We start from the raw sequence: 11,198 nt of genomic DNA on the forward strand, positions 1-11,198 counted from the left end.
TTCCCAGTCGGTTGCTGTTTGATGAGATGGAAGTAATGTGTGTGTGTGTGTGTGTGTGTGTGTGTGTGTGTGTGTGTGTGTGTGCGTTCTTGTAATTTTGTCTTGAAGACGATCAAAAACTCACTTTCTCCACTTCACTATAGTCCATTTACAATATACAGTACCTACTGATGAGACCATTTTTGCTATTCCTCACAAGAGAAAAGCTTTGAGAAGTAGAGTAAGGTTTTATAATGTTCCTATAAAACTGATTTTATAAAAACAGTTATGTTTTTATAATGGATCCACCTATTTCATACTGCATATGTACAGAAGCTTCACTGTCACAAATCTCCTATTAACCATAATTGATGCCATTGGACTTAAAGCATTTTATAATACAGAGAGTATTAATGAAACCTGAGACATAGCTGAACAATGTGCTCTAATCAGAATGCACTCAAGCTTTGAGCATCAAGTGTTTTTGGTTGCCAGATTGGTTGCAGGGTCATGGAGTTGCTAAACACCCGGAATTTACCTGATGCACAACTACATGGAGAAGCTGCATTGCAATCGCTTCCTTGTCTGTTACTTTTAAAATCAAATGTTCTTACACTGTAATCACAATGGAAGCTCCAACCCTTAAAACAAAACTGACATATCAGCTGATTTTAACATAATTTAACAAGGAAATAGGTGATATTAGAGTAAACAAAGCTATTAAACCGTTTCATTATGTCCACTTAATATGGTGTGTATTTCTATGTGTGTGTAAACAGCCAGAACAAATCTTACATAATGGTAAAAAAAAAAAAAAAAAAAATCATATTTATTTTTTCACTAGCTGAAGTAAATGATCTTTCACTCGTTTCTATGTTTCTGAATACTCCGAGGTATGTTTTGATCCTAAAAGTTATAAATGGTTTATCATAAATAATTCTGATGTGATCTTATCAATCTGCAAAGTTCAACGCATTCCATATTTTGTGATGAAGTGTTGCAGAATGATTCTCGACAATCCCCAGAGAACGTGCCTGAACTTGGTCTATTCTATTCATAACAATGGAGATATAACACCAGCCATAATAAGAGCAAGACAGCGAAAGATTCCAAGTCGAGAAAAAAGTGACAGCCACGCTTACTCAAAACACACTTGTGGCTGCATTGAATTGTGGTCTTTTGAGGCTGCTGTCAGTAGAGAAATTGGTATCTGATGGATTTGTGTCTGTATGATTGTTTAAAGTCCATACAAAATGTCTAGAAAGCTGTCCTTCTCTTTGATTCTAAGGGACAGACACCAAAACCTGATGTTTACCGTTGATGTTTTAGATCATTTTCTGCTATCAAACTCCATTGTAGTTAGCTAGAAATACCTTGACATTATCTCACATTGTCTACGCTTGGCCAGTTATCCGCGGGTAAGAAAAACACCAACAAACAACAAAATGGACCCAGGAATGCAGGAATGTGTACTGAATCTACCTTGGTATTTCCCCTGTGACAGGACGGTACAACGATACAACTTTTTTCATCCTTTTTTGGGGGGGGATTTCATCAATTAATAGTAGAAAAACCATGATCATATGTGGCAAATCATGCTTTTATGGTAATAGAAAATGAAGGTCAGGCTCCATGTGTTAGTGAGGTTTGATTCGATGAATGAAGAGAGGATAGGAAATATTTGATGAATCGGCCATGACCTTTTGCAGACTGGTAAATATCATAAATTACAAGGGAAATGGGTATGTGAAAACATGGCTGTGTGGGAGGTGAATTACACTATTATCAGAGAGGGAGAGAGTGTGTGTGTGTGTGTGTGTAGGAACAAATCCTTATATGAGGCATAGTGGTAATATTATATAGAATACACATTGAAATATAAAATGATATGAAAATCTTTTTTTTTTTTTTTAGAGCTTGTTCATTTTAGTTAATGACACATCTAAAGAAAATGGATTAATTGTCTAGCGTACTCATGTAGTGTTTTCTCCTGAGGGGAAAAAAAAATTAAATACAAAAAGGAAACTTTAACTTATAAGATTATCTTACAAAGCCGGTGTAACCCTGCGGACTATTTTGCTAATTGTATTTCTTCGCTGGTAATCAGTCCTCAGACCTGAATTTTATTTTTAACCTAACCTTTCCAAACCTTTTTTCTCCCAAATCCCTAAACTTTCATTTCCACTGAGATGAGATGAGATGAGATAATAGAGCTAAGGTGAGATGAGGTGAGATGGGATGGGATGGAAAGATCCCTGTGGGGAAATTAGGCCATTTCCGCAGCAAAAGAAGAGGATACAAATAAGAAAACATCAAATAGAGGAAAGTGAAGATTAAAGATTCAGCATCTTGGTCAGGCTAATACACCAGTGACTCACTGGATGGGATGTTCGCTCTTACGTAATGTCACACTATCTCCACAAAAGTCAACTTTTCAGGAGTTGAGAGAAACTTCCCATTTGACTTTCTTACATTTATTTTGTCAATTTACAAGACATTTTCAATGGTGGGCTTGGTCGCAAGGTCTGGAAACATATGAGTGACAAGCTCAACTTTCAGATCATGAAACCATCACATTACATTTACAAAAAAATGAAATTGGAGGTACGTTTCTTTGATTATTGTCAGGATTAAAATGTACACCAAAAAGGAGAAAAATTATTCTCATCTTCCTACTTATGATCAAACTTTAACAGGCAACTTTTCAGGGAACAAAAAAAACCCGTTTGATTTCTCCACTGACTTTCATACATTTGCCATTTTACAATAGCACAGCTTGATGTGTAGGGTTCGAGATCACCTTTCTACACTAGGAAACCTTTCTTTTACCTTTCTTACTCATGAAACAATAACGTCCATGACACCAGCCCTCGAAAACAATAAAGAGGACCCCTGAAGGTTTTCTCCCCGGAAGGTAAAGAGACCGAGGAGCACCACGTTCATTAACTTCCTGTTTCCCCCCCTGACATCACAGGGTTCCGCACGCGCTCAGACGAGGCAGCGCACCAGGAGGCCAGAACCTTCTGAAGAGCAAGGGAATAAAAAAACCCTTCATCCTCTTCGAGTAAGACAGCAAGGTTTTCTCAGTGAGAAGAAGAATGAGAGAGGAAGACCGAGAGACACAGAGGGAGATTTCAAGAAAAGAGAGAAATGGAAATGCAAATGGAAATCGAATTTTTGGACAAATATGGAAATGCCGCACATGTCCATATTAGTTACATATTGCTGCTTCAAACTGAGGATAACATGCTCTTCTATGAGTTGAGAAAATTCTGCTATTAAGCTGCTAGAACAACCTGTTTGTCTTTAAGCGAGAGAACAAAAGTGGTAGAGGAGGGAGAAGAAAAGAGGCAGAAAAGTCTTCTTTTCCTTCACTTAATGGTGGGATTTCTGCTAAAAAAGACATGATCTGTCTGATCAAGAAACAATGAAGGAGAGGAAACATCTAAATGCTCTAAACGACAGGGAAAGAGGAAAGAAAGAAATGACTTGAATGTTTCGGATGCCCTTCATTTCTTATTATTACAATTTTTCACTTCAGCTGTCAATAAACATAACATCGGTGTCAACAAAAAGCGACAAGGTACACTGGCTCATTGCTTTTCATTATTTTTTTTGTACGCAGTTTGCACTTTTGTTGTTAATGGATGAACAAAATTCTTCACCCAAACTTTTGTTGATATCTGGATTGTTATTTGTAAGATTTTTCTCCACAGAGAGCATGTCAAATGCATATTGAGGTGATCCTGGTCACGGTGTACCTCAGGAAGCGGTAATTGAATTTGTCTTGAATAGATAATATTTCAATGTCGAGTCATTCAGGGCCCGGCTCTTTCACTAGCAGCTCATCTGACAATGCCTGCCTCTCAAACGGTGCTGAAAGTGATTTGACCCATTTTTTAGAATTATTATTTTGCTTTTTTAGTAGAGTAAAAAAAGCATTTCCTCAATTGCATGTTGTGTTGATAATTTGATTAAAGCATATTATCAGCGTCAGACACTATTCAGCTGGTGATGACTTGTCGCATTGTGTTTCCATCTTAAAATAAATAAACCAATTATAGATACATGCATGCTGCAGGTACAACTGGTTTGGGTCTTTATGTTTTTTTGTTTTTTTTTGACTGCCTGCACTGGCATTGGCAATGGAGGCAGAGCAGCCAATCTGCTGCCATTGTAGTGGGAAACTCCGCCTCCTCTTTGTTGTGATTGGTCGGCTCACAAAAAATCTCATAAAATTTCGGGAAATATGCACAAACTCGGAAACACAGATTGTGCTGTGGATACAAATTATGTTAAGATTATGTTCCTCCATCACAAAAGGATTATGTAACAATAACACAAGTTTTCACCTGTTTGACTTTGGTTAAGGATCGGCAACTAAAACGGTTTGGCTAAGGTTAGGGTAAGGTTTGGTCATGGTTACATAAGAAAAACTTTTGCTAAAAATTGAAGCACTTGAAGACATTGTGCTCATTTCACAAAATTTCAGGTGACCAAAAAAATGCCGTCCACATCACGAGCGCTCCTCTAAAAAGTTGAACCTTTCCCAACTTGACAAAGCACTAAAAAGATGCCAGGCGCAAGGATTTTCCCAAATCACACGCTTTCTTTCCATCCACTTTGCAGATGCTCCATATTAACCTAACTGTAAAAAAGCTGCTAGCACTGTGAAAAATAAGGATTAGTGTGAACACGGCCTACAGTCACACTGCTCTTACTTGTATTTGCATATATACAGGCTAAGCTGGCTTAATAATGACTGACCTTCTCTTATCACTGTTCCTTATACTTCTATAAACACACACACACACGCACACACACACACACACACCAGAGGGCAGCTGTAACTTAGTCTTTTTGTTGATGGTGGGGTTTCTAAACAGAGAGAGAGGCAAAGAGAGCACAGATGAACACAGTTGATTGACAGATAAGAGACAAGACATAAGATAGAAAGCAAGAGAGAGACAGACAGAGAGGATGAGGGAGAAAGCAATTATTGTCAGTACAAAGGGGAGAATTTCCCCTTGTGAAGTTGTTGCTTTCCCAGTTAAAGCACTTCTTCTCTCCTGTGGTATACAATACTGTCCCCGGTAAAGGTTACAGGAATACACCAAGTGTTTGGGAGATTCTCATAACTTAACTGTTAAATGACGAGAACATAAGCCACATTTATATGCACATCAAACGTGATTATAATGAGATTAGGGCAATAATGTGAGTAAGGCAGAGCCCATGTAAACACCATACTCTTATTATATTAATATGATTATGCTCTTAAAGGAAGCATAATCGCAGTAACTAGAGACATCATCAGCAAATTTAATCAGGTGTCTCAAACGTAGAAAAAATGGGAATTTGGGAAGGCTACTTGGTGCAAAAAAGGTGAAAAAGTGCTGTTTGGATTAGGTTCAACTAAATTTGGCTTAAGGATTGGTAGCAATTCCAAAAAAGAGGTATGAGGCACTCTGTATAGCATTTAAAAGCCTTTATTATACATGGGCAAGTATAAAAAATATGCTAAAATCACTGACGTGCTACACGGAGTGCCTCGGACCTCTTTTTTTGGAAATGATACCTATTTTAATCTTATGCAAGGGCGGGAAACAATTTACAACATTTTTGCAGCCTTAATCAGGTATCTGTTGGGATGATGATTGACAATTGTTGGTACAAAGGATGAAGAGCAGCCTTGAGGTGTGCTGGTATTCGTGCATGAGATTTGGGCCCATCTAGATGTCTGTAAAGCATGTTGAGTTGGGTCAGCTGCCTGATAGACAAGCTGGAGAGGATCGATCATATTGTGTAAGTCCAAAGCTCCTCAATGGCCTTTTCAACACATTTCATTATGAAGGGTGTCAGGGCGATGGGGCGATAGTCGTTAAGAGAGGATGGTTTAGCATAGAGATGGCACACGCTGACAGCTGGGAAATAGATGTAAAATGCCACCCAATGGATAAGAGCGGTGTTTGAGAGCATGGCCAGGTATTCCATCAGGACCTGAGCTTTTGTGGGCACTGCAGAGTTGAAAGGCCTTGCAGAGAGCTGACTGGATGGATGGTGACTCTATTGTCCTCTTCTCCAGCAGCACTCCAGGTTGGGGTGGAGTCAAAGGACCAACATCTTCAAACCTAGGAATGAAGGCAATTGAGTTTATTAGCGAGGGTCTGCCCCTCGCTCCCACTTGTGTCGCCAACCTGTCTCCCTTTGCTATGGACCCCACTTGTCATGGCCTTGATCCCTCTCCAGGCCTTCTCTTGCAGTGCGACCAGTGACAGCATTCTCCACCTTGTCCTCATGCTGTTTTTTTGTCAACTTTGATGAGACCCATGGTTTGTCGTTGGGGAACAGGTACGTTTTTGTGGGGATTACAAGGTCAATGCAGAATTTGGTATAGCTGGACACCACATCTGTATGCCAGTAAAAGTGTCGTCTTGATCTGTAGAACCAAAGAGGACAAATGTCTAAAATTTCCTGACTTCAAATTGTCTGATAATAATCTTGGGGTCTGTAAAAAGGTAAAATATCTTGGATATTTTATTACAGAACAAATGACAGATGATGATGATATATATATAGGCAATGCTGCAGGATGTATGCACAAGCAAACATTCTCTCACGCAAGTTTAGTAGATGGAGTGAAGGTGTCTCTGTTTAGAGCATATTGTACACCACTCTATACTGCACACTTGTGGTCAAACTACAAAAAAGCTTACAGAGACTTCAAGTAGCTTATAATGATGCTATGAGAATATTACTTAAAAGACCTAGATGGTGTAGTGCAAGTGAAATGTTTGTGGCTGCAGGAGTCAATACTTTCCAAGCTGTTTTAAGAAATCTCATGTATAAATGTATCTGCCGGCTTGATGACTCTGTAAATGAAATCATCTTGGTTTTATCAAACATAAGGTTTAGTACTATACACTACCAAACCCAGCTGTGGAGACATACATACGTACAGTTGTCTCTTTGTAAGACATTAATATATATTTTAAACCATGATCTTTTATTGATCCTTTGTATGGAATTCATTGTATGTTATGTCCTGTTTTTTATCTGGACCCTGAGTCTGAAATAAAGTTTGAATTTAATTGAATTGTATGTTCATTTAAATCTGATGATGTAGTCCCAAAAATGTCCCATAAAGTCTTGTTTGGAGACACTGTCCTCATTCCAAATATGGAGAGTTTTTTTCCCCACAGGTTTCTCCCTTTCTAACAGTTGCTTAAGTGTGTATTTAAGTAAAACCACTTCGCTCATGTACGGTATAGTGAAGTTTGTGACAGGTTGCCCAAATTAGGGGAGGACTCAGAGCATGGCATGCCATTAGAATATTAAAGAGCAACTAAACCCCAAACCTAAGTCTGTGGTGAAGACTGACATCTAATCTGCTATTGGCTGGTCTTTGGTGCCAGGTGATGTCCCCTTCTATAGAGTACAACAGGTGGTGACATCACCTGGCACCAAAGACCAGCCAATAGCAGATGGTCAGTTCAGTACCCTACTTTTCTCCATTAGGTGTCAGGATTCACCACAGATTTGGGTTTGGGTTTAGTTACTCTTTAAGTTAAACAATAACCATTGTAACACATTATGTTCCCTGAGTCTCATGCACCAAACCAATGCTGATATCCATGACAACATTATCAAACATTCTGTGGCAGCCCTCTTGAGGTGCACCAGTCAAATGACCATTAAAGAGAACTGATTTGATTAGGTTTGGCCATTCTAATAATTTCACTTCTGTGGTTCCCCCTTTGACACCAATCTTGTTCAGCTGATGTTTTTCTCTGCCACTGACCATCATAATCGTTAGCATTGATAGGAGTTGCCATGGTAACGGACAGTGAAGGTCTGCCTGTTGGATTATGAATTATTAGTGAAATATTCATGATAAGGTGTGCTTGGCAAGCAGATTCTCAGCTTCAAAGTTCCCTGCAGACACTGAATACATTCATTTGGAAAGACAGAGAGAGTCTTGAATATTTGTAATTATTGTCTAGTCCGTGTGTCAATTAATTTAGTGGGTGTTTGGGTGTGTGTATGTAGCCTAGGGAATATTCTTATTTTTACTTCTTGTGTGCTCTATGAGTGACTGAAACACACACAGCAATAAAATATGATGCTAAAAAAGAAGAATAGAAAGAAGAGCTGCAATCAGTAATCTGTGCAAGTGAGATAGAAGAAACAAAACCAAGGGGCTTAAAGACATCTGACTTTAAAGCAAACAACAAAAACATCAACATGACAAGCTAAGACACAAATTATGCTTTTGTCATAAAATATCACCCCAATGCCAACAGCTTTAGCGCTGCAGCCTAGAACCAAAACGTGGGACCAGAACAGGGAGAAACTTTGTCTTTTTCTATCTTGGAGTTCACAGATGGACCTTTCTAAAGCCAAGCTCATGCATTCTCCTTGCACGGAGGAATACTCCGGTCTTTAGAAAATAAATAAGTAGCCTTTTACAGTGAGTGAGTTGACCCTGCAAGGAAAAGTCAAGGCAGAAATCCTCAGTCTGTACAAACTGTCTGAGTCACTCCTGTCCAGAACACAGTGTGACCAAGGACAGAGAGAGAAAGCGAGAGAGACAATACAAAGCCAATCTGCCTCTCTCTCTCTCTTTTTTAGTATTGTGCAATTCACTGTTTCCCATGGCAACCGTTAATAAAGAAGTCCCATGACCTCCCATGACATCAGATGTGCTGGCCATCATTATAAATATGTCACTTCAGGAGAAGTCACGTCAATCACCTCGTCCAATATAAATTTGGTTATTTACCAAAATGCTAAACCTTCATCATGGCTGCTGTAAATGGATTGGTGACATCTGGGAACCACACCAATACAATATACCAAGAATTAGAATAGAGAACAGAACAGAAAAAGAATATAGAACAGAAGAGAATAGAATAGAAGAATGGAAAAGAAAATATAGGAGAATAGATTAGATTAGATTAGAATAGAGGGAAATAGAATAGAATGGTGGAGACCAGGATACTATAGAATAGAATAGAATAGAATAGAGTATGTTACACTAGGTAAGTAGGGATCAACTTAACATTCCCCACACTGTTCATTCTGCAGCATGATGGGGAAAGGGAACGGATAGATTTAGCTGATTTATTAGTCTGATATTCCCTTGAAGTAAATATAAGGGTCTGATTAATTACTGTTTTAATTGGCTTAACAAGGTAAACTCTGGTTGTTGATTAGTATTAAGGAAAAGAACAAAGTTGTTTCGAAAATAAATGACTGCTTAGAAAAACGAATTTATTACATTATGTGATTAGAGGGACATTGATTTCCGATCCTGGATCTGTGCAATTTGTATTTTGCAAAGACCAAACAAAACCACAAATACACTGTAAAATGTCAAATATGTATGTATATCGATGAGAAAATAAATCTACTTTGACCTTTAATAATCGCCGCCTCACTGAATGATAGAGTTTTCTATTGATTGTGGGCCCTTGGCTGTAGTGTGTGTGTGTGTGTGTGAGTGTGTGTGTACTGCAGGTCATCCTGTCTTTGCCAGGTCATCCAGGAGGATGTGATCATTGCTAAAGTGTCAGTGACTTTCCTCCTCAGGGGACGGTGGAGAACAAATTCCCCAGACTGTTCATACATCAAACACAGTCAATACGTGTTACTGATGCTGCTGCTTCTCCTCAGCAACAGAATGTCACCGACCCCTAGGTGTGTAACTGTTGTCTGTGTATCTCTGTGTGTCTAACTACAACTGACCTGGGTTATGGTCAGGCCCGGATTAACACAGTATGGTGCCCTAGGGTGACCTCACTAAACTGCCCCTCCTTCCACTTTACACGGAAAAAAATGAAATTTACAATGGCAATAAAGACAATAGACTACAGACTCAACACACATACTACAGACAATGCACTAACCAACAAATAACTTGACACCATAGATTGACTTGAGCCTACAAATGCCATTTTAGGCTTTACACACAGAGCTATACTGTATCAAATTTGAATGCAACTCACATCCCAGACAGATTTAAAGACATCAAAATTGTTTCCACCCGGGCCTGAATGAAGACTAAATGCCAAACCATTACAGAGCATGACAAAAAAAAAAAATCATTACACAGACATCTACTGCAACGTCAGCACCACGGACAGGGCCACACATACCACCAAATAAGGCAAGCTCAATAATGACTGTAGCAAGCAATCACTCCAACAGTTTAAGTGCCAGGTGAGGTGATGACAGTGAGAATTGCAGAAGGTGAAAGGAATAGCACATTGAGACCTACCTTTCGAAGAACATATTCTTTCTTGTCTTTGTGCATGCAAATTGGTGAATTAAGTCTTCAGTCTACTTCCTTCTCTAGCTCAGACTCAATAGCCAGCAGGGAGAGCGCAGACAGATGCCTGCGTGTGTCATCCTTGTCCTGAGTTTGTTCTTCACTCTTTTAAGTTGTGAAAAACATCTCTCGCCCTTACAGTTAACAGACTTTTAAAGGTATAATTGTGGTTTTAATGCTGTGCGGTCGATGCCATATGGATAATCCAGCCCAGGTTAGGGTTAGTTCCACATGCTCTTACAAGAGGATTGCTAAAATTAAAGTATAAGTTATTTTCTATTAAATTAAAGGATAAGTTCAGCGATTTTGGCCCTACATATAATTTGTCTCTTACATACCTGTAGTACTTGGACCCGCAGACAATATTGACACCGGAGTCATCTGACAGTTGAGTCGACAAGCTCGCATTGCGTTTTCTCACACAAAGAAAATAGAATGACAAACACATTTACATGCATATCAATATTCATGAAGGGCGTCTCATTAAGCATTTATGACTAAGAGTGTGAGTTAACGCGATGGGACACAAGGCTCGTTCGCGTGCGGAAAATTGATTGAAAAGTTGATTGGGATTTATAAAGGGAAACTCGTGTGACTGAAAGCATACACACAGTTTTATAAATCAGATTATTTATTTTTTTGCTGTATGCATTTTCCCTCTACTGTATGTACATAACCTTTTATTGTGGAATCCACACAGAGTTTTATAAATCAGGCCCCTGGTGATCCAACAGACCAAAAAACAAATCCTTTTGCAAATACTACCCGACCCAACTCTGATCCATATACATGTGTAAATCAAGCAGAGTCATTATATATTGCTGAAATGCTGCTGCTTCTACAACCTCAGGCAACTGAACCACTGATGCTTGTATCTACAAGTGTTGGG

The sequence above is a fragment of the Centroberyx affinis genome, unplaced genomic scaffold (genome assembly GCF_046629955.1).
Source record: "Centroberyx affinis isolate AG114_WGS23_722 - 3 ecotype Tasmania unplaced genomic scaffold, CSIRO-AGI_Caff_v1 ptg000009l_1, whole genome shotgun sequence".
NCBI classification, from domain to species: Eukaryota; Metazoa; Chordata; class Actinopteri; order Beryciformes; family Berycidae; genus Centroberyx; species Centroberyx affinis.